At 43.9% G+C, this 27,999-nt stretch overlaps 1 protein-coding gene and 1 long non-coding RNA gene across 5 annotated transcripts in view; one reads left to right on the forward strand and one right to left on the reverse strand.

Moving 5' to 3' along the window:
* The window catches only part of PHRF1 (PHD and ring finger domains 1), a 1,334,933-nt gene extending 1,313,530 nt beyond the window's left edge, over positions 1–21,403 (reverse strand). Inside the window, exon 1 of one of the 4 annotated variants that reach the window (XM_069624056.1) lies at positions 21,238–21,403. The gene's annotated coding sequence lies outside the window, so the exon portion shown is untranslated. The other 3 variants (XM_069624055.1, XM_069624053.1, XM_069624054.1) reach the window with 3 other exon arrangements.
* A 23-nt stretch (positions 21,404–21,426) lies between these two features.
* LOC138503945 (uncharacterized) lies at positions 21,427–27,999 on the forward strand. The gene is made up of 2 exons (XR_011279737.1): positions 21,427–21,489; positions 27,705–27,999. It is a non-coding gene; the product is annotated as an uncharacterized lncRNA (long non-coding RNA).

Below are 27,999 nucleotides of genomic sequence, written 5' to 3' on the forward strand. Positions count from 1 at the left end.
AAAACACCACCTTGTTGATACCGATTTACTAGATTGTGTCCAGCTGCTGTTGCAAACTTCTGTGCTTTGGTTGCAGTGCAGTGTTGTCCTGGGTGGGTGTGGTGGGTGTGGTGGAGGGGTGGGGGGGAGGGGGGGGTCAACAAAGACCTGGTTTGACTGAGGTTTGTTTGGGTAAAGCAGCTTACAGGGTCCAGCCCTTCCACGTCAAAAAGATCAGTCCACTTAGTTGCTTTGTCCAAATTATGCTCGTACTGGTACCCTGCCACCACTGTCTTTGACCAAGCGCCTCACCAATCGTAACTAACAGAGCAAAGCTGATGACCAGTTAGAGCAGCTCTTCATGAACGCACACAACTACAGTGCAAGGAAAGCTTGTGCCACACCGGAATTGCATGGGAAACCTAGTAGTAAACCATTTTGTTTTAGCCCATTCTTTTGAAAAAATACAACACCCAGGCCCTGCAACATATCAGCTCCGGATGCAATTTAAGACCTTCCTCTTCGTTTCTGCCTCCCACTTCCTCTCCCATGCCGATGTTCCCAACTGCTCTACACACTGGTCACCTAGCCACCCACTGAAACCCGGACGCAGGGTCCTGCATGTCCAGTTGCCCTTGCACTTCCTCCGGGCTCCCCTAGCACTTAAGGGTCTGTATCTGCAACCCAAAAGTCCCTGTTCTATCTGCATTATGCCATATCTTTTCATTGTAAATGTTTCCGCAGTAAATTTACTCTTTTTTGTTATAATTACTGGATACCAAAATTAAAACGCTACCCCTGTGGCAGCAAGTTGGGTGTGTTCCAGTGGCACTCTGAAGAAGTGCCTGAGGAAAGTCAGGAAACAGACTAGAGAGACATGGTATTATAAAGACGATTGAGGCCTTGAATGGGTCTCTCCTATGGTAGTGGTTCGCAAAAACAAAATGGAAGTGTAAGACTTTGTGCGGAATTTCAAGCTCTTAATAAGTGTGCTGTGGTGGATAGGTTGCCCCTACCCAACATTGGTGAAATGGTTAGCAGGACGGTGAGTGCCAGAGTATTTAGCCCCCTAGACCTTGCATCTGCACATCAGGTATTGCTTCATCATGACTCGAAAGATTACACTACTGTTATCACAAATAAAAGGCACATTTAGATTGAAGCGCATGCCATTTTGGGCTTATTTCAGGAATAGCGTTTTCCAGCTTGCTATGCATGCAGTACTAGGACAATCGAGAGGATTTCTGTTATATCAGGATGATATTCTGATTATGGGGAAGCCAGTGGAGTATCACGATAAGACTGTCGCTTGCGTTGAATGAGATTCACAATGCAGGGTTGACACTTAAAACAAGTGTTGCTTTAGGGTGTCAGAAATTGATTCCTAGGACACAAACTCAGTGGTGAAGGCGTATCGCCCAAGAAGACCTTTAGGGTAGACCACACTGGTGTTAGAGCCACCCAAAGACAGGCATGGAGTCATGGCATTTCTATGATTACTTTTTACGATGCTACACTAAACTTTGCAGATCATCGTGTGAATTTTGACACAGGCAAGGGGACATTTGTTATGACAGACACGAGTGGCACTGGGTTGGGAGCAGCATTACTGCAAAATCAGAATGGAGTTGAAAGAGTGTTCGCATTTGTGTCCAGGGTCCTCAAAAGGTGCAGAATCTCGATATTCTGTTATCAAGAGGCAGGCCTTTTGGGCGATCCAAAAACGTAAGGCATTTCTTTGGGGACGGGAGCTTAGTGATAACAAGCTCCCAGTGGGAATTTTCACATCTAAGGGTCTGGATAGTGTTTCGCGCAGAATAGTAAGGTGGATACATTTTTCCAGGGGCATTCTTCTGAGGCAGCGTTTGCCCCTAGCAAAAAGAATACGTTATATTTGTCTAGAGCACAGAGCAATTATGTTGAGGACTGGCAGATGCATGAAGAAGTAGTTTGTGGTGTGTGAACGTGCAGTCAAAGCTCAAGAATGGGAGAATGCTCAAAGAAATGACAAGGTTCTGATAAACGTTAAAAAAATTCCATCTAGTGACTGGGCGCAGTGGACTACAGAGGATGGGTTAGGAACGTTTCATAGAGTAAGAGGTATGTGGAGTGTTGAGGAAGGGTGTGTGTGTGTGTGTGTTCAGATCAGGACGTGTGGTGCCACCATTGGGGGAATCAGACAATTACTGAGGTGGCGCACAAAGGTCATCTGGGTATAACCAAAATTAAGGGTCATCTTAGAGAAGACTACTGGTGGCCAGGTCTGGATAATGAAGTGGAGGAGTTGATAAAGAACTGCAGTGAATCAGACAGGGTGTTGAAAACATACATGCAACCGTTGCAAGTCCTTACACTTTTCCTGGTTTACCGTGGGAGTTCGTTGCCATGGATGTTTTGGGACCCATTATGGGGCGTAGGGCCCTTCGTTTCTGGACCAGGTATTCCAGAGGGAAGGATTTCCTAGCAAGTTACTTACTGATAATGGGGTACAATTTACATCAAAAATAATGAAGGAGTTTCTGGCTGGTACATCACAGGACGTCCTGGTTTCACCCCACTACCAATGGCACAGTGGACTGTTTCAATAGGGCGCTCATGCAGGGCATTCGGATGGCAATAAAAGAAGGTAATGAGTGGTGATAGTATTTGGACAGTGGACCATCCACTTATGGGATTTGCCGACATGCTACTACAGGCTTGGTGTCCTTCCAGATGCTTAGGAAGTCAGCAACATCAGTGTACCCTCCTTGGTAGGGGAGGAGGGTATTTGTGAAGTGGGACCAGAGGGAATTGAGAGGGTGTGAAAGCGAAAGGCGATGACATGAAAGACAGATATAATCAAAGCAAGAGAGTGGAGGAGGAGAGAGTGGGTGCACAAACCAGGAGTGGTACTGAAGAGCCAGACCAAGCGTGCAGAGCCCATGCGAGTGAACAGTATTGAGAGATGCTGTAGTCCTAGAGGATGGGAGAGTCTGGAATAAAAGCAGTATAGCAGTAAGAAGTTAAAGATCCGTATAGATGTACTACCTTCATGGTGTTGGAGGAGATGGTAGGGAGGGGAGGTATGTTATATACATGTACGTTTATATGTGCATTGTAGATTGGTTAGCACAGTTGCTTTCATTGAAAAAAGTATTTTTTACATGCATCTTATAACAGTGTGCATGCGCTTGACTTGCCTGTTGCAGATTTTTTTTAAACATTTCCAGTGAGGGTATTTTTCAGAAGCATATTTCAACTATAAAAAACTGATATTTGGAATCATCGTTCTTTGCATACAGTATTATGCAATCAAGAGAGGCATTTTACGCTACGGTTTCCTTTCAGATCAAGCAGTAATAGGAGGCTTCCTTCCCATGGCACTGCTTAATTGGCCACGGATCAAATCAAATCCGAAGAGCTACGCAATGAGTTTCCTATGTTTGGTGGGAGTATTTTTACACCTCATTTCATTGGGAGTATTTGCCGTTTTTAGGGAGTAAAAGTGGAAAGTATACTGCTCATCTGTAGGGCCGTTTATGGGGACCACAATCACTAATATACCTGGGTAAGAAAATGCAGCAGCCTGTTATTGAAGAGATTAAATGAATTTAGCCAATACAGCAAGTTCAAGAAGGAAAACCTGCAGTGTATAATCCCACTTGTAATGAAGGGAGGCTTTGCTTGATCCCTGGACTAGAAAGGTATACACACATGGCCTTTCTATATTAGAATTTCAGACCAGTATCAGCAATACAAATTCATGAAACTTCCATTCAGCCATTGGTTTATAAATTCAAAAGGTCATGGCACAGATTTTCAGCCTTCACATTCCTTTAGTTGGTCCTATGGAAATACATGTGATTCAACTAATACCAAAATAACTTGTTACTGTGGGAGAGGGGGAACCCCCCTTTTATTATACTCCAAGCCCCCACCACACCCAAAACAACTATTCCCACTCCTAACCCCATTTCTAGTTTCCCCCACCCCCTAGTTTTTGTATTCGTTGTAATTTCATTAATTATTTTATATTGTATATCATCACTGCATACCCTGTGGGCCATGCCATTAGGTCTCAAGCACCAGTAAGGTTGGGGCTCAGTTCGCATGGGTACCAGGTTAGAGTGTTTGGCACGTTAATGGTGAGGTGAAGGAACCACGACCATTGTTGCACACATGCTATGTTTGTTGGATCCTGTTAAGATGGATTTCTGAACTCTGACTTGCTAGCCAGAGGTGCAGAAGGCCAGTCTAGTTTCTTCGAACAGGGTAACCTTCTGGATAAGCCAGACCAATCAAGGTAGCATTGGCGGCGGTCAAGACTAGGTCTCAGAAGGTGCGAGGGTGACAGAAAGACCTCAATGAGCACACAGAGTAAAGGACACTATAAATCATTCCCAGACAGGTGTATCTATATTAAAAATATAAGTACATTTATTCAAGGCATTTGAAATTCAACACAAAGCAATTCTCAATAGTAATACATCAAAACACCACATCAAAACTATAATACATATACACAATACCAAGTGGCCTAAAGGGATAAAGGCACACAATGAGTCCACAACCCAAAAGGGAAGGAAGCAAGCAGTGCAAATAGTCTTTAGGCAGTTCTTCATAAAGTAAACCCTAACTGAGGGGCAGTCCACGAAGAGAGGAACCTAGCACTCAATGTACTTTCAAATGCTGGTGCACGCGTTAGTTCAAAAGAGCAAATACAAGGTCTCTTGCAGGGGCTGTAGCAGCTCAGCAAGGTGGGTAAGGCAATGAAGAAAAACCCACTATTCGTGGAGGGTCTCCCCAAAAGGGCAGAACAGGTTCCAGGAGTTGGGAAAGGTTCAATAGCACAGGCCATCTGTGGAAAGGAGAGTGGCCCTCAGGGGACACTTGTGTGTAAAAGTGGATGGATGCACTAGGTGGCACCGGTAAGGGTTGCAGGTACTCCCAGACCCTCTGTGCACCCCAAACCAAACTTTGGCAGTCGAGTCCACTTTGGTTGCAGGTCAAATGCGGCAGTTGTGCAGCAAAGTTACGATGATTCCCTGGCAATTTTCGCGCTCCTGGTGGATGGATCAGGCCAGTTTCACTGTAGCAAGCGTCAGGGCTCAGAGGGGCACACCAGCAAGGCACCTGCGAAGTTAGTCACCACGGCTGAGCGAAACGGTAACCATATGTACTCCGGTTCAGGCGCTCTTCCCTCTATTCCAGACCTGGGAATGCCAAGTATAGGAGATTCATTGCGAGTGCTGTGAACACACAGCTTGCAATACACCAAGTTGCAAGGGTCTCCTAGAAACAGAAGCGGCCGTGTCAGAGCAAAGGTGCTGCGCAAGCTGGTCAGCCCACTGGTTGGCCCGGGGACTCTTCAAGAAGGCTTACTTGCCAGGTTTGATGAAGGTGCCAAGAATAGTTGGTCCCACTATTATAGTGGGTCGAAGCGTCTTTGCGGACCTTCTAGTTCGATCAGCTGCAGAGGGGTCCAGCGGGACGACAGCGGGCTCAGGGTGCCAAACCTCCCAACGGATCACCAGCGGTTCCTCAACTCGGCTTCTTAGTTTCAGGATACTTGGATCCTATATTAGATTCAGTAAGAACAAAGAGATAGACCTGGTGTGGGTGATTGGGGGTGGGGGGCATTCTCTTATCCAGAAATTCCTATGCGCCAAACTAAGAGGACCCAATGGGAGATCTGCTCACATACATGCACACCAGACGAGGACCAATCATGGACCACTGTGGCCCCAGTCATTCACAGCACACCAGACTCTCTGGCAACCAGGATGTCTATTGGAACTAAACAGTCCAACCCACACCATGCAGAAGCCAGCGAAAGCTTGGCGTTCGTGGGAGAATGCATGCCCAAATAAGGACCGACACGGGGAAGGCAAAGGGACAAGATGGCCAAAGAACAGGACAAAGAACCTTGTGGCATGGCCTTTTTGGAGCCAAGCCACCTTCCTATGCCAAACATGGTAAGCGTGGTTTGCATGGCAATAAAGGGTAAAAAAATATGCAAAGAGATAAGCTGCCACCAGCCCTGTCCAAGGCACATCTGCAGTTCTAAAAAATCCTGAGGGAGTCTAGGGCCATTGGAAATGAAAGGAAGACCCAAGCGCGCTGTAAAGGTACATTGTGCGCTTGTAACAACATGTTGCAACATTGGAAAGAACTAAGTGAAATAAAGTCTTGCAGTACTGACTGTCTTTAAGGGCATGTCAGTTTCCCCATAACAAAGTGAGTGAAAAAAGCCCATTGGAGTGCAGCTGAAGGCTGTGCTTCACTGTTAAAGTCAGACTATGGTGTTTAAAATCGCACCAATAAGTTGGGGGTACACAACTGGAGGGAAAACGTCACATAAGGGAATCTTTCCTAACAGGTCCCTACCGTCAATCAACAGTTTGCTGGGCAGTCCTCTTTGGTTCCTCCTGTACACTTGCAATAGCACCTATGAACCCATCACAGCCCCTGTGATGGGCCCAGAATCTAGAAATATGTTCAAACAGTTTAAATACGTGCAGACCATGGTGTTCATGAGCCAGAACAGCAAACTGTGATTTAGAGCGAGAGGCAGCATCCAGTGCTAGAATAGTTGGGGTGAACATACATGTGAGGGATTCAAACATCAGCACAGTGGGTGTGCACTCGCCTGGGCTTCTTTTAAATTTGAAATGAAATGATGGTATATCAACATCCGGAAAACATGTGGGGCTAATCCGCACACATGTTCCTAAGCTCACCGCATGACATACACACACCCCTGTACTCTGGGTGATCATAGCCTACAGGCGCCATCCCCAGTCATGACAGCCATGAGTACATCAAGGCATCTCAGAAGAGTGGGGGGGCGCAAACCTTCCACCTGCCAGGCCAGCCTAATTAACTAACAAAGGCTCCATGGATCCGCCCTGTCCATTGTGAGCTGGTGGCGGTAGCTTTGCATACTAATTAGAGTTCAAGCATGTCCGCGGGATGCTTCGTCGCAGGACTAACAAAAAGACAGGAGGCCAAACCTCCCCCCAACCCCTGCCACAACCTTTGATATGCACTTTGTCAACCTGAAGCCAGCTCCTGCCTCTCAGTATCAAGGACAGTGACCCGTCATGTATGGGACTATGTATTTACAGTAGTCATCCCCACAGGACGACCCCAACCAGAAGGTACAAGTATGCGGTTTAGCAAAGACCAAAAGTCTGGTCACGCTGCAGATTCAAGGGAGAGCTGCTACTTTAATCAGGAACCACAGAGAGCTCCATTAAAAAGAGGGATGCTTTGATCCACAACATGACAGGAAGATGGGTGGCACCTAGTATTTAAATGTTTTCAACCCTTTACCTTTTCTGTTGCAAAGCACTCTGGTTATGACCTCATGCATGCAGGAGATTGTTGGTGTAACCCAGGATTGGTTCATTAAGATAAGCTTAGCCTACACCAATGACTGTGGCCCATTTGGCTTTAAAAGAGGGTGGAGCTCTTCTTTGGAGTAGATCTGAAGACTTCATACGGAGTAACAAGAACTAATTTGGAGCCTGGCTGAAGGTACAGTCTGCCTTACAAGGTAGGCCAGGATTTCCATAGAAAGAAGCAAGATCCCTCCCCTAATCATCCCCAGGGAACAGAGGGCGATACTGAATCCAGAGGACCCTCCAGCAACTCCAGATCCTGTACCCAGCCAGCACACAGCTAGCCCTGCTAGGCAAGCTTCCTAGGTGGGAAGCGGCAGAGAGTCTCTGAACCAAACCAAGGAAGACACAAGCCCAGTGAAGAAACAAGAAGTGCATCGACAAGCAGCAACCAGCATCTGCCTTAAAAGGACATTCGAGCCCCTCAAGCTGCAACCGATTGCACTGCTGACAGTTGTTACGCCGCAGTCACAAACGTCATCCGAGATGCTTTGACCAGTGCTTCATACCTGCCAACCAGCATTGAGACAGCAATTCCTGACCCTGAGCTTCTGTCTAGGCTAGACTGCAGCCGTCCGTCAAGCCTCACTCGCTGAACTGCCTGCCACTGGATAACCGCAGCAGTCTCCTGCCTTGAACTATGTCGCAGGAGATGTAAAGTGCCCTCAAACCGACTTCACCCTGTCGGGCGCCAAGAACTTCTACAAGCACAAGGTACATTGGGGTTCTATTCCCCGGTCCTTCTGTGAAGGACCACATTTTACAACCCAATGCTCCCTTTGTGCTGAAACCAAGTATCCTTGAACTTTTGCGATTAATTACTTTACCGACTACCCTCCGGTCAGTATCCAGAGTGCATCCCTTTTCCTTCTTGAAACTGTGTTCTCTGCATTTCTTTACAAGGTGGTTTGTATTTTGTAATGTTCTAGAATTGTCTGTTGTGATAATAAAGTAGATTGGTTTATACAACCTTGACTGTACAGTCCCTTGCATCCTTGGGTAATAATTATATTTTCACTGTGTTGCAACTAACCAACGACCCACGACCTTGCAGAGAGGAGCGTTCTTGTCCACGTTACCAAAATTGGACTAGGTGGTTTATAATTTCCTTGGGTTTCCTATCTGTTCAGATCCCGCCTGGGGTGCTAGAGGTGTGGGGCTGATTGATGGCTTAGAAACAGATATTCATCCTCTACCACTGGTGCCCCAGAAATGGATTAGTCACAGTACATGCTCCTATGGTGGGGACAGGTGAGATGGTGTGGACAATGCAGGAATGGGAGAACTGGTGAGGACACTTTGCTTATAACCAACAGCAGATGTTTGCTGACATTAAGCAATTGCACATTTCAGATAAAGACTTATTTTGTGGAAAAGCCAGATTACAAGCAGCCCATGGAAAAGCCTGCTACCCAACTATGCCACTTCCTTGCTCTTCAATAGGGTCAGCCTTAAAGCAGAGTGTTCCACTGGTGGCACGCCTGATAAACTGCTACCCTACAAACAAGAAATCCAATAACATGTGCCAGTGGGGATGGCATTAAGTATTCAAAATCTAACTGGCTAACAAGGTGTTGACCAAGGAAAGTCGACATTGATCAAGGGACAGACACCTGTTAGTTGTTACTGTACATCGTTGGTTTCTCCATAGGCAAACATCTCCAGGGGATATAAAATGCTGAAAAAACTCACTTTACAGACAACATTTTTAAAAAAGGGGGGTGGGGCGGGAAGAACGGGTGGCATGCAAAGCAACAAGGCCTTTGGAGAAGTTAATTACCTTGAATAAGATTCTGTGTGCATTATTTTTTTGGAAATGTGACTGTGGCAGCAGAAGAATCAATGGAGAAGTCAAGATAGCCAGTAGATAACAGGGCCCCCACGGAGCTAAGCCATGACAAACAAACAAATGCCCGGAGGACCTGAAGGACATATTTCGGCAACTAAACTACTCTGGAGGCCAGTGTGCCTTCAATGCGTGCCCTATAGCACTCACCTAGCTGGTTCCAGGCATTTGTTCCCAAACCTCGCACTGGAGCAGCGCTGGAGTAAGTGAGCAGAAGCGGCACAGAGTCTAAGGGTGCTTAATACTGGAGTACCAGATAAACATACAGAGGCAAGGTAACCACCTCATGTGGAATCGCCCCCGCCATTGTGGCGAATCGGGCAATGATTGTACAAGTCCTGCATAGGCTGGGCAACCACATCACCAAAACTCTTACTTCTCCGATAGCTGCCGAGGTCCTTGGGGACAGCTAGTAAAGCAATAGCTAAATGATGAATCTACCTAAGGTTACAAACCTGTAGAATTTAACAGCAAGATACAGCAAGGCATGGAATTCGAAACAATTGCTTTTAAACCCTATTCTGCAAGGGAGACATTCAAAAGGGATGGGACGCAGCCCTATTGAAAGCACTAACACACTGACGCCTTAAGCAAGCATTATTTAACAAGTTAACAAAGTGAACCTGTAGGCAGAAAACAACAGTACAAATCTCAATTTAAAATCGGACGGACTGTCAGTACAAAATATGAAATAGCAATGAGTGAGCACTGGTTTGACAACTCAAATTGCCGAAATGAAGGCGGTAGACATTTTTTTTTTTTTTTTTTAAAAGAGACACTGCCCATCACCCGAACCTACCTGGAAAACAGTTTCACCAAGAGTGCATTAAGGCAAAAGATCAATGAGAAAGGAATTGTGCAGTTGCAGACTCCATGTACAGGAGAGAAATCAGGAGGGGGGGGGGGTGGTGGGGGGCGAATTTAACATTTAAAACTCACTCCTGGAAGGAAAGAAACGGATCTACAGAAAAGAAAAAAGATATATATATTTAAACACGCCCCTCTATAAAGAGCCAAGATGTGGTTGAAATATGACAGCACGTCTAAAGCTGAAAAATGAATATCCACACACAAAGATTATCATGATCAAATGCCTTAAGTAACAAGACAAAGCGAAGTTTGTCAAAAACCCGAATGCAAGGTTCAATTACAGATCCGAGAACTCTTTCCATCCTGATATTTAAACAAAACCCCAAAAGCAAAAGGGGAGCTCTTACAGACAATGTTTTCAAAACACTGGAATCTTCCCATGCATTGCTTCTGCCTGCCCAACTACGCATTGATGCAGAAGGGAAATGCAATTTCTCCGATGACCCACTTAATGCACTTCATCGAAGCTAGGACTTGAGAAATGGGTGGGGAAAAAAATAACAATTGGATCAGAAGGAGCTCACATCGCAATTATGCATCTCAATGGTACTATTATCTTTCCTTTCATGCAGGTTATCAGACACAGAATAGCGCAGCAGCCTAACGCGTAGGTCATCACAAAGTTCTACTTTTGGGTTCTTTTTTGCTTGCTAAACATTTAATGTTTTGAGATACTAGCCAGGTATAAAAAGTCACTCACCCCATGGATTCTCCACATGCATGCAGCACACCATTTTGGACACTCCAGTTGTAAGTTGTTGCTCACCATTGGCTAGCACATTTTGAGCCCTGCTAAGCGGAGCTCGTAAAAGATTAAGTCTGTTGACTGACAAACCAGTGGGGACTCAACAAGCCAGTGCGCACAACCTGAAATGCCATCCAATCTACACACATATACACCCCTACATAACAAGCAGTCACATAGAAACAATCCAAGCATTGGCCCTTACCCGTACGGATACAATAAGCCAGTGCACACAAGCAACCATCTGCAAGCCAACACACACACGTGCCAGTTTATACTGTTTCTGGACCCATCCCCTCACTCTTCCCTCATTAACCAAGCCAGTCTTCTTTCTTGCAGAGCCACGTGGGTGCCTGGAGACTGCCATTTTGCTATGCAATTATGTTGGTTTGCTAATTAAAGTAGCACAGCAAGCTATTTAAAGGACCCAAGTCAATGAAAGCTCATTTGACACTACATTCCTCTCATGCCCCAAGGGCTCTCTCAGCAAGTTCAAAAGGGGCTAACAGAGCGCAGAATTAATTATCTCCTCTACTTTTAAAGTGCCAAACGCCTGTGTCAGAGTGCTAGCCAAGAAAATATCTTCCTCTTTCATATAACTGCAAACCAGAAGTAAATTGGGATGATACTTTTATTAAGCTAACTATATCCTATTTGGGAAAGATAAGTAGGTGCTAAAACAGTGCTGCAATTACAGGCCTTAAAAAAAAAAAAAAAAAAAAATGCCATAATGCATAAAGTATCGCTACAGTGAAACACTGCACTGGCCCCATGTTTTTCTGTAACGTTAAGGTTTGTGTATCTAAATCTCATAGCATCCACCATATTTCATTTTGTTGGGGGAAGATGCATCAGATTGTTGCATGCATTGTGCAACTGGCACCCAAACCATGAGCTGATGCTAAACTCTTTAACACCCTATCTTTTCACCCCATTGCTTTGTACCAGCTACCCTGAAAGTGAAATGGCTGCAAAATACAATATTTTACCCTGGTTTGTCCAGTTCTCAATTCTCTGACTGCTAAGCCATCCACTCCTAGTCCGATACTTTCTTTCCTCTTACATAATTAATACACAAAGCCAACTAGATGTTTACACAAAGTAGTATCAATCCAGTCTGTATATACACAGATCTGCTGCAATACTGTACACTGAAGTTAGCCTCGAGAGCTTGCTTTGCTCCACGATCGGGATTGCATTGTAGATCAACACCTGTGGGAGAGAGCTGGGCAGTCCGGAGTCCAGGAAGGAAATCTGCAAGTAGCCATCTGCATTTCATACCGGCTCTGTGGGCCTCTGCCCAGCCTTCACCCAGTCCTTTGAGGCGGTGCCCCAGGCTAGAGCCTCCACTGCAGTGCCACACCTAGACCCCTCCCGTCCACTCACCTGCACACCTCCTGGCCCACAGCTGCAGATCCTGTGGGGGCGCAGGGCTGGAACGCTGCGCTTGGGCCTACCTGGCTCGGGCTTGAAAACAGTTAGCAGCTCTGCCCTTCCCCCAAAAATGGTATTTAACCCTATATTGAAAAAAGCAGATATCAATCATATGCAAGGGCCATCTTGTCCACCTGAAGTGACTTCCCCTTAATGTGAACTTTTTGATTTCTGAAACTTCTGAACTTCTCCTTACACAGCAAACGAAGGGTCAAACCAGTGCTCCCGATAAGATTTTGAGCAAGTATGGAACACCCCATTTTTAAACTTTGAGAGTAAATGTGATTAAGAAAGTAACAATTCTCCTTTGTAAGAGAGTAAAATGTATATGACAGCCAGCCGACATGTGCAAAAACTGTATGGAAATCATTACCACGCAGCAGCTTTCTGCATTGTGACAGAATACACCTTTCATTATTTATCTGATGTCTGGCCATTTGATCTCACCTATATATATTAAAATGTTGAAAAACAAAAACCTATCCAATTACATAGTAAAGCAAGCATGATTTGTATTGTGTGTTTTGAGGTTCGATAGCAGAATTGGCTTTTGATGTTTAATGAAAGTCCTTGTTTCCTGGAGCTATTACTATGCCAATGTTATGGTACAACAGTGCAGAGAGGAAAGGACTCATGCTAATTTCTATATCTAATCTCATGGTCAAATGGTTATTTCTACAGCACTTTTGGCAAAGCACTGTAAAAAGAACATATTGATCACAATTATCAAACTGAAGTCAGTACTTCTTTATCGAACTTGAAAGGATGAAAGGCCGAGTTGGCCTTGCTGGGATTTGAACCTGCAACCTACAGATCACCGCAATGAGTGCTCAAAGAGCTGAGCTATCTTATTGGCTAACATCCTTCAGAGGTTGGTTAACCAAGAATCGACTCAGGCATAATAATCACAGTGCCTATACGTTGGGCGAACCATCTATGAAGCGCTACATAGAGTTAAATATTATCACAGAGACAGATTTGGCTGAGTTTCTATTTCAATTACGAATGAAACTTTCATTTGTTTGTGTTTGAACAGCGCTTGCACTTCCTGGAGAGTCAAGTTTTGGTAGTCATGTAGACTTGAGTGGCTAGAACACCTGTGATTGGTGTAATGACAACAACACACCCTTGAACAAAGACTCTGCTGCCACTGGCCATTTATAGAAATGTATCCCATTGACTGCAAGGTTGAATGGATGTATTTAACACATGGTTTTTATAATTAGAGTGTCAATTAAATGTGTAAAAATGATCTGCCTCTGCATGATTACGCACAGCACAGAAACTCTTTCACGGGGGGGGGGGAGCATAATTTGTTTACAAAATATTAATTCTCAATTACAACTTAGTTTTCCATCACATTAATTTTACAATCCTAAAATGCTAGGAAAATAAATATGCACAGAGCTTCTGTTTGCTCCATGAGCAGCAGCACATCAGAGGCTGAATAGAAAAACAATTCCTTTTATCACAGTGCGCAGTTTCTTTTTTGAAAGGCTTCAGAGAAATGCATTCTGTTTTAGAGGAGTTAATCCATGGCTTGCAATTACATCCATGTAGATAAAAATCAAAAGAAGCCTTCTGGTTTCTGTCACGTAACCTGACATTTGCACATCCCTCTGCTCTAAACGTGTGTAAATGTACAGAGGACAATAATAAAATCTGTCGTATTTATAAGATTTCCATGCGTAAAAAGGCCTAGTACGCACATTATCTGGATACCTGGGTCAAGCATACAATATATTTGGCACTGCCCTTGCGACACAGACTGCACCCAGCTGCAGAGCGCCATTACACTGTAAACTGTCATCTTAGCCTTTTTAACATAACTATTTGTGTCCATTCACAAGCTAACCATTAGACTTTACAGATGGACAATCCTCTCAATGTCGTACTTCAGCGGTACACAAAAGCGATGCATTGGTGCTCATTTTATGTCTTGGATACAAAGAACTTCTGGTGACATTAAAAATATTTTAGCAACTTTTTTGTAGGTAGTTCTTGGCAACTACTTTGATCAGTTCATACAGTTCAGAAATAAGGCTCTTCAATATCTCAATCGGTTCTCGACACCATAGTATCCTCTTCTGAGCTCCATCTTGCCCTGCTTGCCTCTACCACTAGGTAGGGTTTCACATAGCAGGCTTACCTCTCTAGCCTCACGGGGAAAGTAGCCCTCCCCATGCGGGGCAAGTGACTGAACCACAGTTCAGTCACATAATCAAATAAGTTTGTTTGCAAATCAAGAACATTTTAATTAGCAAACTGCCATCAATTTTTTGGACCCGACTTATGCCTTGGTGAGGCCTTACTTTTCCACTGCATTGCAAAATTACCTTTTGGGTAGAGGTCCACCCAGTTATTAGCATGGACTGGAAATATGGTTAACGATAGATAACTTAGAATTCAGAAACAAGAATATGGTGAAGACAATTCGCTTTATTTGGGATACAGCATCAGTTTAAGTATTACAGTCCCCAGATTTTATGTCAATGCGAAACTAGAAGTTGCGATACCCCTCGTCACTGACAAGATGCACCAATTGTGACTAATACTACAAAGCGAAAATACTAAGTTGAAACATAGCAATATGATGGTTTGGTAATATTTATAAAAATGAATACCATCTAAAAATATTATATGATAGTGTTATAGGTCACAGATTCACTACAATGTGAAAAGAGAATTACTATTTAGAAGTACAGAAAAATTGTGTATGTTCTCTTCTGTGTTAAACTTCTGCTGCGTTTTACCTGCCGTTATAATATGATTCGTGGCACATCCCGATTGTTCATATACAGACAAAATAGCAAATACAATTATGCAGGAGACCAGAAATGAACCAGGGGGCTATATCATCCAAAGCATACATTGGTTTTCAAAAACTACTCATTAACATTTTTTTGATTAGCAAAGAGACCCATTTGTTTAGCAAATTTGCACTATTTAATATCAGACGTTATTTGTACTAAAGAGATGAAATGAGCAACAATACAGCAGTTTTGCAAACTGCTGAAATAAGACATTAGTGAGAAGAGTCACACCCTACAAATTCTTTAAACTTCAGCTAGACCTGCAGTTCGGTTAACCTAGTCAACCGAAGAGAAATGCACTCAACCCATAGTAACGGAAGACAACACATTTAAAATGCCATTTCCGCAAAATGGTGCACGTCACTACAAAACCACTATGTATGGCACATTGCTGCCAGCCATAGACAAACTTATTTGACATAGTGTCTAACAAAGCTTCAAGCCTTGCTTGTAAATGCTACTTGCCCTTCATAAAATCTATGCGAGTGGGCAGAAAGATTTTGCGAGCCAAAGGTGAGCGTCTGTAAAATGTAAAAGGTTAGCTGTGTGAATGAACACACAAATAGATACGATCAAAAAGGCTCTGAAAACCGTTTGGCCAGTTGTCTCCTGCAGGTGGCAATTTATAATACAATCATAATGAAAAGCGAGCTCTGGAGCCAAACTACAAAGTTTGTTATTGCAGTAGATCTGTAGATGTACAGACCGGATGGCACTGCTGATCACTACATTGCGTAAGCATCTAGTTCGCTTTGTGTATTCATTGTGTAAGAGGCCAGAAAGAGACTAAGCAGAGTGGATTGCATAGCAGGCAGAGAACTGGGCAAACTTGGTGCAATATTGTAGTTTATGGTCATCTCACTTTCAGGTTACCTGACATAAAGCAACAGGGTGATAATATAGAATGTCAAGGAGTATGGGTTTGCTTGTGGGTTGGCTGGCAGTTGCAAGATTTGGCTGCCAGTTGCAAGATCTATGCAAACTGCAGGTTACAGAACTAGGTTTGCCATAAAAAGCATTTGATCATGTACATTTTCAAAAGTGCTCACTCGTCAATATGATGCATCTTGCCCAACAAAATGAAATATAGTTGATATGAAATTTTGATACACTAACCTAAACTTTACTGTAAAGCATGGAGATACAGTATTGATACTGTATAACACTGCCAACTATACATTTAGTAACAACTTTAGGAATGAAATTGCATGATTGTCTTAAAAAATATATAAAGTTGACACATACTTTTTGCCAGACAGAATATAGAAAGCTTAATGAAAGTATCATCCCGACTACTTTTGGATTGCAATTATTTGAAAAAGAAATTCTTGCCTAGCACTCCCACATATGCATTTGGTACTCAGGAGTGGATGATTACTGCTGCACTTTAAGTGACCAGAGAAAAGAGGAAGGAAGGGTGAGCTGTGCTTCATTGAAGATTGCAATTTATATAGCTAACTTTGCTACACAAGTTTCTATTTGATTAGCACACCTAGAGAAATGCATAAAAATTGCTATCCAATTCAGTTTATTTCATGCCTCAATTACCACTGGCAGAGTGGTAAACCATCAACTTCAGATTAGTCCATTAAACATCCGTTTTTTTTCCTCAATTAGAGAGGAGAGGTTGCAAAACATGTGCATCCTCAAGCACAAATGGTGCCCCTAATGAGGGAGACCAAGGACAGAGAAAAATCCAATTACATTTTCTACTTGTGTCCCATCTCTGAGATCGGACATCGATCCTGGAAATAGAAGGGGCTTGCAAGCGGCAGGGTAAAGGTGTTGTCCCAGTGAAACAGCAGTGTCTGTCCCTCACATCAGATTGTGTCCTGCTATCAGATGGCAAGGCTCCAGGGTTCCCCCAAAGGAACATCCCTCCACCCACCTGATGTACTGAGCCAGACAGGCCCTTATGCATGGTAAAACAATCAACCTTACATTTTTTGGGATGCATGGTCTGCATAAACGAGATGCAGTGTGGTTCCTTGGGCGCAGCAAGCAATGCACCCATATGTAGTGGAAATTGCCCCACAAAAAGCATTGGGGGGCCCTTCTCCTTGAACTCCGCCTCAGAGCTTGTGTGCTCCTGTACAGAGGATTCACGTGGCAGTTTGGCCTGAAATTGGTCACTCTGGCTGCAAAGCAGAATGCTTGGCTTAGAATTGGTCCCCAATCACCAACATGTCAGAAACAAAGGAATTCCTAGTAGTGCGAAGTTCATGATCATTTTGATAAGCCCCTCTTGTTTACCCCAGGACCATAACTTCTTCCATAATCTATTTTGGTTGACAGATTGAAGTCTAAAGAGAAGTCCACACACGCAATAAACAGAGGAGGGCTGTTTGCTTGTAGAGTCTGCAGACTATTACTTCATTGAGATTTGTTCTCATTTAGGGTCTGAATTCAGTTTGGAATTTGAGAGATTGTTTCTATCTTTTTATCCCACACTGAAACAGATTTTGAGCACTGAATCTAATAAGATTTTAGGGTGATAGTTGATAACCATCTCCTTTTTTTAAAGATTATAGATATACAATTCATTTTCCAAGCAGTAGGCAGGATCTCTCCAATTTAAATATTTTTAAACTAGTGGAAAATCCATGTACACAAACTAATGTGTGTAAAGTAAGACATTTTCGGAGGGTAAATATATTATGTGGTGTATTTTCACCCAATTTATATTAATAGAAAAAAAATGTAAATGATCTTGCTACTTACATGGAGTAGTAACCTCAAACAAAATCTCTCAGAATACGTTGAAAATTCAATATAGTACATACAGCCAATTATTGGATCTGCTCCTCATTGTCTTGGATTCAACTTATGGGTTTTGGACTCAAAGCAATGCAGAGTAATACAATTCATGTACAGCATGATTCTCTTCATGCAACTTGAAGTATGAAGTTAAAGTGGAATCCCTGGCCTGGGCTTTTTTTCAGCTAATTGTATATCATCATTGTTGAAATACACATGTTTTTGCCTGGGAGATGAACTTGAAGTCTTCTTATTGTATGCTTAAGGCAACAGCTCCCTCTAGCTATGGTAAACAGGTGACGTGGGTGCATGACTGCTTCAGACAAACACACATCTGGCTTTTTAGTGTATAGTACGAGTTCCCTCAGGATTTAGGGTCACATGGGGTAACTTTTTAAAACTAAATTGGTGAGCCCATAGCCGTCCAGCCTTTACATAATATCAGGCTACTAGAAAGCCAAAAAATAAATAAGTCACGCGCCACCTCACTTCTACACCATTTCTTACTAACCGAATATCACTAGCCAATGGCTAGACCAAATTTTGCACCATGAATAGTTATGCATTCAACAGGGTAGGTTTTTATACAATTTATTGTTTTCCAAATAGTATGAGATGACTGGTTTACAACAGACCAAATAAACGCCTTTTCATGTGCATTACACTGCGATGCAATTTTATTCAGTTTCTAGAAGGTTTGATTTTTTGTGTGTAATTCGTTCCATGTTGTAATCTTTCAATATTGCTTTGGCAGCAGAGGCCAAAAATTGTAATGACAAGACCACCAGACTGTAATGACTACTTGAGCATCGGACATGGCCCCACTGGAACGAGGATACCGAGCGGATTGCATGGTTAGAGCAGAGAATAAAAGTGAGAGCAAATGTCAGTTTAGGTGTTGTGGGCTGTTTGAGCCCGCTATCAGCATCTGTGCCCCGAGCGGGACCCGGCGAGGAGGTAGCGGCTTACTTCACTCTGAAGCTGTGATGTGGAATGCCGGTATGGGAGGGAGGTAGTTGGGAAGGCCCGGCGGGTGAGTGGAAGCAGCCCCCAGCCGAGGGGGGGAAAGAGTGGCAATATGGCGTTCGTTCCAATGAGGGCAGAAACTGACCCGGCTCATCAGCCACTCAGAGGGAGGTACCAAGAGAAACGCGAGCAGGGTCGGGCACCAGCGAAGAGAGCAGGCGATACTGGGCTAGTTGAACTGAGAAGAGAGACATTGTCAACAGCAGGAAAGGGAGCCCAAGAGTAACATATGCTGCAGCAGCGGAAGGAGGTGAGCAACTGCCCGGGAGCTGCATAGGGGAGGTGGCACAGGGCCCAGCACAGTAATTGCTTGTCAAGAGAGAAGAGTGCTGGGCTACAGTGGTGTGGAACCCCAAAGAAAAGTGGACAAGAGCACATGTATGAGGAGTTGAGTGAGAAGGGAAATTGGGGGCGGCCAGGGACCAGGCCGTGCAAAAAGGACTTGGCAGTGGTGGACACTTACAAGAGGAAACCACAGTGAGGGGAGGAGTTTACGAAACACAGAAGGAAGTGCTGGGCCTGGAGTAACTCTGGAGTGTAGGATGCAGGGATCAGACAAAGTACTGAGAGGGAGTCATCCGTTACAGGGGACAGACCCGAGGTCCGTACTGAGAGCTGAACAAGGCGAGAAAGGACGCAAGGAGGGCCGCCACCTCACAAGGAAGAGGGCACAGTGACAGTCGTGTCACTTCAAAAGTTCATTAGAACCGAGACTGGGGAGGATACGGGGGTCATGACTCACTGCACTGAGGTGAAAATGAAGATGAACACCAGGATCACAGATCTGGAGTTGAGGGAGAAAGAGGCGACTGAAGATAGACAATTTGGAAAAAAAATAGGTTTCTCGGCCTGGCAGAAAAAGACAGACCCTCCACAAAAGTGAAACTAAAAGGTGCAGGACATTGTGAACCTCCTCTTTCAGCCTGAAGGGAGGGGAGACAGTGCAAATTGAGAGCTCACAGAAGCAGCAGGGCATTTGGACAGCTGACATGCTCCGTTGTTAAGAAATACCTGGGCTATAGGGAGAAGACAGAGGTATTGGCCAGGACAAAACAGACTCTTGGAAATCTCTGAAGTTAAACGGCCCCTTGTGCACTAAACGTCTGTGATGAGCATTGAAACAACACTTGTGGAACGGCCATGTGGGCTGCATACTCACCATCCAGACTGCAGCATCCCGTTGGAAGATTCCAGTGGATCCGACCAACTCCCTGCCTCTCTGGTACGAGGAGGGTGTGTCTATGGGGAACAGTTCATTACCTTTTGCACAACAGGTTATTGTTTTTCTGAGGGGAATTAATAGGAGCCCAGAGAGGTCCTCAACAGAGGAGATAAGGATAATGCGGGGGTCTAGGCTCTTGCTATCATACAGCAAATATTTTACTCCTTTATGTTAAAGTTTCTCTATGTGGGGCTAAAGGATTTTTAGCAAACGAACAACACCCACCCAAAAGAAGAAAATAAAACACCACCACAAAAGGAAGCCGCACAGAGGAATCATCAGGAGTTATGATTTGGCTACAACGTATACGGGTTTACAGTCAATAAAAGGTGTAACTCTCTAAAAAAAGAGGGAGAATATTTCAAAAACAAAATTAGAATTTAAAAAAAAGTTAGAAGTGGTAATACCCTGTACTAATACAGAGCACTCTACCATTAAGGTTATCAGAGGATGTTGGGTCAACATGGCTACTATACAAAATAAAATCCTGGCTTTACTTTTAATTTAATCAATTTGAAGCAAACCAAGACTACAACTACCCAAAAGCAATCGATAGCGAAATGAAAGTCTACGACTTTGACATGGTGTCCCCAGCATCAAACAAAAAAATACTCACCGCCAGTTATTTGAAAGTGCAGAGCCTGGCACAGACACAGACGTTGTATAACTTGCTTTAATACAGTTATCCTGGTTGTACTCGAAGCTCCCATATAAGATATGTACATCGATTCAAAACACACACAAGAATGGCAACACAGAATATGTACCTGCGAACGAGTGCTCTAAACCGAACAAAGTGTAAATTGCCATAACTAAGATTGTTTCTCTAGAACGTATAAGAGCATTAAATACTAGCCCTCCAGCAAACTGCAGGTGCTAGTACAAAAATCGTAACCATGTAGTACTTTACCTGGGGGCTGCCAGTCGGCAGAAAGGTCCTTACGCAGTTCGGTCAGCGGGTGTGCACTAAACTTGAACCTTCCACAGTACAAGAACAAGTATGCCCCTCCTTTCCATCACTGAAGAACCTCATCTTGCCTACCGTGGGAGTCTACCATCACCACAGTGAAGTCGCTACCGCGCCCAGGTTCCAGGTGATGTTCTGCACACCACCTCCACTGGCCCTGAAGAGGTACTCCTATAGCACACCTGCCCACACTCACCGATGCTTTGCTCAGGCTGCTTTCCCCCCACGCAATTCAGGTCCGGGTAATACCAGCTACTAGGGAGCGGGAGGTCGCTCAGCCCCTCTTCACGCTGTATTCCTGTCACCTAGAGGGACAGAACAACAAGTCCGCAAGTGTAGCAGAAGGCCCGGGCGCGCTGGCGTGATGTCCCCAGGAAGCGACAGCTTTTCTCCTTCCGGGGCATGCGCATGAACTCGCCGCAGACGTCACAGCTGCCTTCTTCCTATGGTTAGTGCCATCACTCTGCTTTCACCTAGGACTAAACGCATACGTTCTCAGTTTCTCTTTGGTTTGTGGTACTACTTTTTTAATTTCCAGCTGCGTCACTACTACAATCTATGTAGGAAAGCCACTTACAACTTTGAGTGGGTCACTTCCTGAACGGTTTCCATGGTTGCAACAGGGTCGTTGTCTTTCTTCTTTGTCTATGTGCTTGTTATTTCCCAAGCGCCCTACACAATTAAAAACGTATATGGCGTTCTTTACGTTTAAACGCGATGGCAACTTTGTAATGTGCATTCCAATTCAACATCAGCTAAGAATACCATAAATCAGCTTTTTACATGTGTCAGGAGAATGTACTACTTTTAGTGCAACAGCTAACGGAAAACATGGCTCTAATAGAGCTTTTAAATTTGCCAGTGGCGTTTGTTTTCTTCGGATGCTTTCCTTCTGCTTATCGGTAATTTATTTCAAGATGGCTGATTTGGTAACGCGTAGATGACCGGCATACAAATCCAGAATTGCAAAGCCAGTCGCGTTGGCTTTAGTATATTGAGCAGCTTATCCGTATTCACAGACAGAGGTGGCCAGGGTGCCCAATCGGGCAGTATTGCATGCAGCGCTGGCTTTATTCTTTGCATTCTGGTATTTGTCAGCCCTGAAAGTGTGCATCTGGGTCGCAGCTGTCAGTAAAGGTTCATGCTGTTTAATTCATTACATTTTTCCCAGAGGTGTAATTTACAGTATGATTTTTTTTAATGTATAGTGTGATTCATTTAAAAATTAACTTTACACACATTGTACAAAAAATAAATATAATACCAAGATACCCTATTAAGATCATATTCATATTATTAAAATTGATTTAATATATCATGTACCCTATAATACAATTAAAGGAAATCCAGTGTCATTTTATGATTTCATTAAATTTCATTTATGTTATAATTTATCAAAATCGACAACTTTGTTATAGCAATAAGTGAAAGTTGATTCTATGTCAAGACCGGAGGCTCTGATTATGCTTACTCTTCAACTTTACTGTTCAGCAGCAAAGAAATATTTCCAAAGAACATGAATACAAATTTGTAAAAAACTACAATAACCATGTTTTTTGAACATTTGTAGTTCATTTCTATTGGTCTCTAACTGACCACGTGACAAACTCTAAACCAATAAGACAGTCCTCAATGAACTAAATCTCTTGTCCTCTTTCCCTTCTTCCTCTTTCTTTGCTGCTCGGCAGCGAGTTAAGTACTTTCTTCTATATTCATTTTCGAAAGCTATTATATGTATGTTTAGTTAATCTGGGTAACGCGTGGTGTTTACATTAACAGGCGGAACATTTCTGCGACGGAAAGGCGGCTCTGGGGAGCAGCGACCGCGACGGGGCTGGTGCTCCGGCGGCCGCAACGCCGGCGATCCGTCATAGAGGGCACTATTATAACGGAAGAGAGAGCGCGACGGGACCGCGTAGTTCCGGCGCTCTCCCCTCCGTTATAATTCGTGTGTGTGGAGTAAGTTCGGAACGACCATTGTGTGATCGCGGAGACTCTCGGATATATATTATTTATAAGAGCAGCAACAACACGCATCGCTCGAGCGTAGCGTCCTGTTATCAGCTCTACAGCGCCCCTGCAGGCAATACTCTGTCACCGCACCAAAATCGGGCACAGTCCCAGGTAAAACCTGTAAATTTGAGATTTACTCATATATATTTGGATAAAATATACCCAAGGTCCTGGTATATATACTTATATATATATTTGATTATATATATATATTATAATTAGATATCATATCATATCCTTTTACCCCAGGGCCTGGGAATCATGAGTTCCTCTAGTGATGAGGGGAAGGCTGGGGTCAGCCAAAAGAGGAATCATTCAGAAATGAATGTTGTCTTCCAGAAAGCCCTGGGGGCTTCTCTGGGACATAATCCGCAGCAGATAGCGCTGATGGAGGATTGGCTCAGACTATCCCAGGGCCTGGAGGATAAGAGCATTAAGGCTCGAATGAAGACAAAAGGGGGCAGTAAATTGGCTCGCAGGGCGGATGAAGCCCATACCCCCCCGAGCACCCCACCCAAAAAGAAAGGTGGCAAAAGAAAAAGAAAGGGTAAGACGGTGACTCGCAGGGGACGAGTATCATCCTCAGATTCCTCAGAGGAGGGCGAGAATGACTGGGAGGAAGAATACCCCGATGAAGAGGAAGTGTTATCTATATCCTCCTCAGACGATGATCAGGAAGCGTTAAAGAAAAAGAAGAAAGAGGAGGAGGAGATAGCAGATGAAGGGGATTTCGATCCAGAAACCCTGATCCATCCCAGATCCTCAGAATGGGAACCTCCCAAGAGGATTTCAGCATATCTGAAGAAGCGCCTGAGAGCGCCATTAGCCAAAGAGGCGAGAAGCAAGATGAGGGCGGAATGCCCCAGACCTCTTCTCCCTGAGGGAGCGGCGGACACGCCGGTAATAGATGAAAAGATGATAACTTTTATGAGTAAGTTTACCAAAGATGTGAGGAAGGGCCTAGACAGATCCTGGCGTTCGTGTCAGGACAAGATGTTAGATATGACGGGGCCCCTCACAAAAATTCTCCAGATGGGAGAAGAAGCGAAGACGAAAGGAGAGCCAATTGACCCGGCAATCCTTATCGGATGGACACAGAGGGCGATATGCATGTTAGGAAACGCCAATCATGCTATTACGACAGAAAGGAGGAGATCGTTACTAGTGAAGATCGATCCAAAATTGAGTGAATTGGCCTCCTCAGAATCTGCCACTTCGGCAAAAGGGAAATTGTTTGGAGACTCCTTCATCAAGGAGCTCACCAAATTTGTAAACTCATACGCAGCTTTAGACAAAGCTCAAGCCTCCCTTAAAAGAGTATTCGGGAGACAGATTTTTGGACGGGCCAGCAGAGGGAGGGGTCGTTCGGCTGGCCGGTTCCAATACAATCGATCCTATCACGACAGATCACAATGGAGAGATTATGAGGAACGCAAACAAACACTGTTCTTCCCTTCGAGAGGTAGAGGAAGAGGCAGAAACTGGCGAGGTGAACGTCAGCAGAACAATCCAGGTGAGACCACCAATTCCAGGCGTGAATACCATAGAAGTGGGTGGGAGAACCGCCCAATTTTTACAGAATTGGTTGAACATATCAGGAGATACCTGGGTGATTCAAACTGCGCAGGGTTTTTATATAGATTTTCTAGACACACCCCAGCAGGAGAACCCACCAAAGGGAATAGTTTTGAACAGAGAAGACAAAATATCGTTAGAAAGAGAGTTGAGAGGTTTGGTAAACAAAAAAGCCATACGCCCAGTTTTAGATCATTCAAAGGGTTACATAAGCAATATGTTTCTAGTAAAAGGGAAACACAAGACAAGACCCATAATAAACCTGAGAGGTCTAAACAGTTACGTGGTATACAGACACTTCAAAATGGAGGGGATACACCTACTAAGGGATATTCTAATTCAGGGAGACTGGCTAGCCAGAATAGACTTGAAGGATGCATACCTGACTATTCCCATAGCAGAGGAACACTGCAGATTTCTGAGATTCATCTGGGGAGGAACGACATGGGAGTTTCGATGTCTCCCTTTCGGCCTGGCATCAGCCCCATGGTGTTTCACCAAGATGATGAAACCAGTAGTATCGCACCTCAGAGCTCAAGGGATACGACTCATAATTTATCTAGACGATATATGTCTGATGAGCCAAGAGAAAGAAACACTGGTAGGACAAGTGCAATTAACAATAGAATTATTAGAGTCCCTGGGCTTCATTATAAATTGGGAGAAATCCAGCTTAATCCCAACACAGAAGATAGAATTCCTAGGGTTCATAGTGGACTCGGATCAGGGAACTCTCAGTTTACCCATTCACAAAGTGAACGAGATCAAGAAACAATTGAGACACACACTAGCAAAGGGCGAGATATCACTGAGGGACATAGCGAGATTGGTGGGACGCCTTGCGGCTTCGATTCAAGCAATCTTCCCGGGGCCATTACATTACAGGGCACTCCAGAGATTGAAGATATATCACCTCAGAAAGGGCGCTTCATACGAATCAAAAGTGAACATCTCACCAGAAGTGAGGGAAGAGTTGAAATGGTGGCTCATTCATATGGATGCATGGAACGGGAGAGCCATATTTGGTTCCTCCCCGGACCTGATCATAGAATCAGACGCCAGCAGATGGGGCTGGGGAGCCCGTTGCGGGAATCTATCGACAGGGGGCAGATGGTCGGATCAGGAGACGAAGCTCCATATAAACTGTCTAGAATTACTGGCAGGATCGTTTGCAGTCAAATGCTGGACACAAGAGAGAGTACAATGTTGTGTCCTTCTAAAGCTGGACAATATCTCAGCAGTCAGATACATCAACAGACTGGGAGGGACAAAATCCAGAATTCTTGCGGAACTAGCGAAGGAATTTTGGGAACTTTGTCTGGAAAGTTTCAGTAAGAGCAGAATATCTGCCGGGCCAACAGAATGTAGTGGCCGACTGGAATTCCAGATACCTCAGAGACTCCAGCGATTGGAAACTGGATGAGAGGGTGTTCCAGGAACTAATGTCCCGGTGGGGTCCATGCCAGATCGATCTTTTTGCATCGAGGTTGAACAGACAATTACCCCGATTTTTCAGCTGGAGACCAGACCCGGAAGCAGAGGCGATAGACGCTTTCCTGCAATTCTGGGGCCATCAGAGGAATTATGCATTTCCCCCGTTCTCCATGATAATGAGGACCCTTGCTCAGGTGAGACGTCAGAGGGCATCACTAATCCTAGTAACGCCAGATTGGAGAGGTCAAGTATGGTTTCCCAGTCTTCTGGAGATGTCTTATCAAAACCCACTGACCTTACCCAAGGGAGAATTAATAATACGAGATCCCAGAGGTCTCAGTCACCCTTTGGTGAGGTCAGGAGGAATCAACCTGGTAGCGTGGGCGATTTCAGGGGATCTGGGATTAGGCCAGGACTATCGAATGAGGCTGAGAACATTATCAACGAATCCTGGGCCCCCGGAACACACAAGGCTTATAGATCAGCATGGGCTAGATGGTGTAGCTGGTGTTTGGAGAGGAACATACATCCCGATGGAACGGATGTAGTACATGTAGCAAATTTTTTAGCTCAGATGGCAGCACAAGGTAAAGCTTATAGAACCATTAACACGGCCAGGTCTGCGATATCGGCTGGACATCCTAGAGTTGATGGTCTAGCGATTGGGGAACACCCATTAGTTTGTAGACTATTAAGAGGAGTAAAAATGATTAAACCTCCTAACGAAAAATATAGTGAATTATGGGATGTTGATAAGGTCCTGAGACTATTTTTGACATGGCCAGATAATCAAGATTTGACACGTAAAGCAATTTCAGGTAAATTAGCTATGATTTTATGTCTGCTAGCATGTAAAAGATCGTCTGATATCAGAGCACTGGAGATTAATAGGCAGAGTATGTCCCCCAATGGAGTGACTTTCCTCATTTCGAAGAGGACTAAGACAGATTTGAAATCTGTTTCATATGAAGCTTTTCCAAATCAACCGAAATTATGTCCAGTTAGATGCATAAAGGCATACGAAGATATGACGAGGGAAATAAGACCTCAGGGGGTAACTCAACTATTAATAGCGATTTGTAAACCTTTTAAAGCGGTTAGACCGGCGACCATAGCCAGATGGCTTAGGTGGGTGATGGCAGAAGCAGGCATAAATATTGAGAAATATGGCGCTCATTCAGTCAGAGGAGCGATAGCTACTAAGGCATATAACATAGGGGCTAGAGTAGAAGACATCATGAAATCGGCGGATTGGTCGAATGAATCGATTTTTAAGACTTTCTATTTTAAACCTTTAGAAAGTGCAACATCGTTAGTGGTAAGTAAGCTTTGAACAAGCATAATCAGAGCCTCCGGTCTTGACATAGAATTCAGATTTTCCACACATTCGTTACAGAAAGTCATAATTCTATTAAAGACACGGAGGCGAAGGATTATCCCACCCTATCAATCGTAAGAATGAGATGTTTACATAACATGTTTTCTGATATTATTATGCAAAATCGTTTAAGAAGTATAATGAATATGATGATGTTGCTAATGTCCAATGTTTATACAAGTTATTACTAGATGTGGTATTATACGATTGACCCACCCTGTACTCGATTTATAGTCACTGTTATAAATTATGTTTTTCTCTAGGGACGATGTCAGATGGCAAACAAATAGGAAATTGAGAGAAGAGAATATCAAAGATGTACAGAACTCATCCTCGCAGAATCAAAGAAAGAGGAAGAAGGGAAAGAGGACAAGAGATTTAGTTCATTGAGGACTGTCTTATTGGTTTAGAGTTTGTCACGTGGTCAGTTAGAGACCAATAGAAATGAACTACAAATGTTCAAAAAACATGGTTATTGTAGTTTTTTACAAATTTGTATTCATGTTCTTTGGAAATATTTCTTTGCTGCTGAACAGTAAAGTTGAAGAGTAAGCATAA

The sequence above is a fragment of the Ambystoma mexicanum genome, chromosome 11 (assembly GCF_040938575.1).
Source record: "Ambystoma mexicanum isolate Mex_15411 chromosome 11, UKY_AmexF1_1, whole genome shotgun sequence".
NCBI lineage: Eukaryota > Metazoa > Chordata > Amphibia > Caudata > Ambystomatidae > Ambystoma > Ambystoma mexicanum.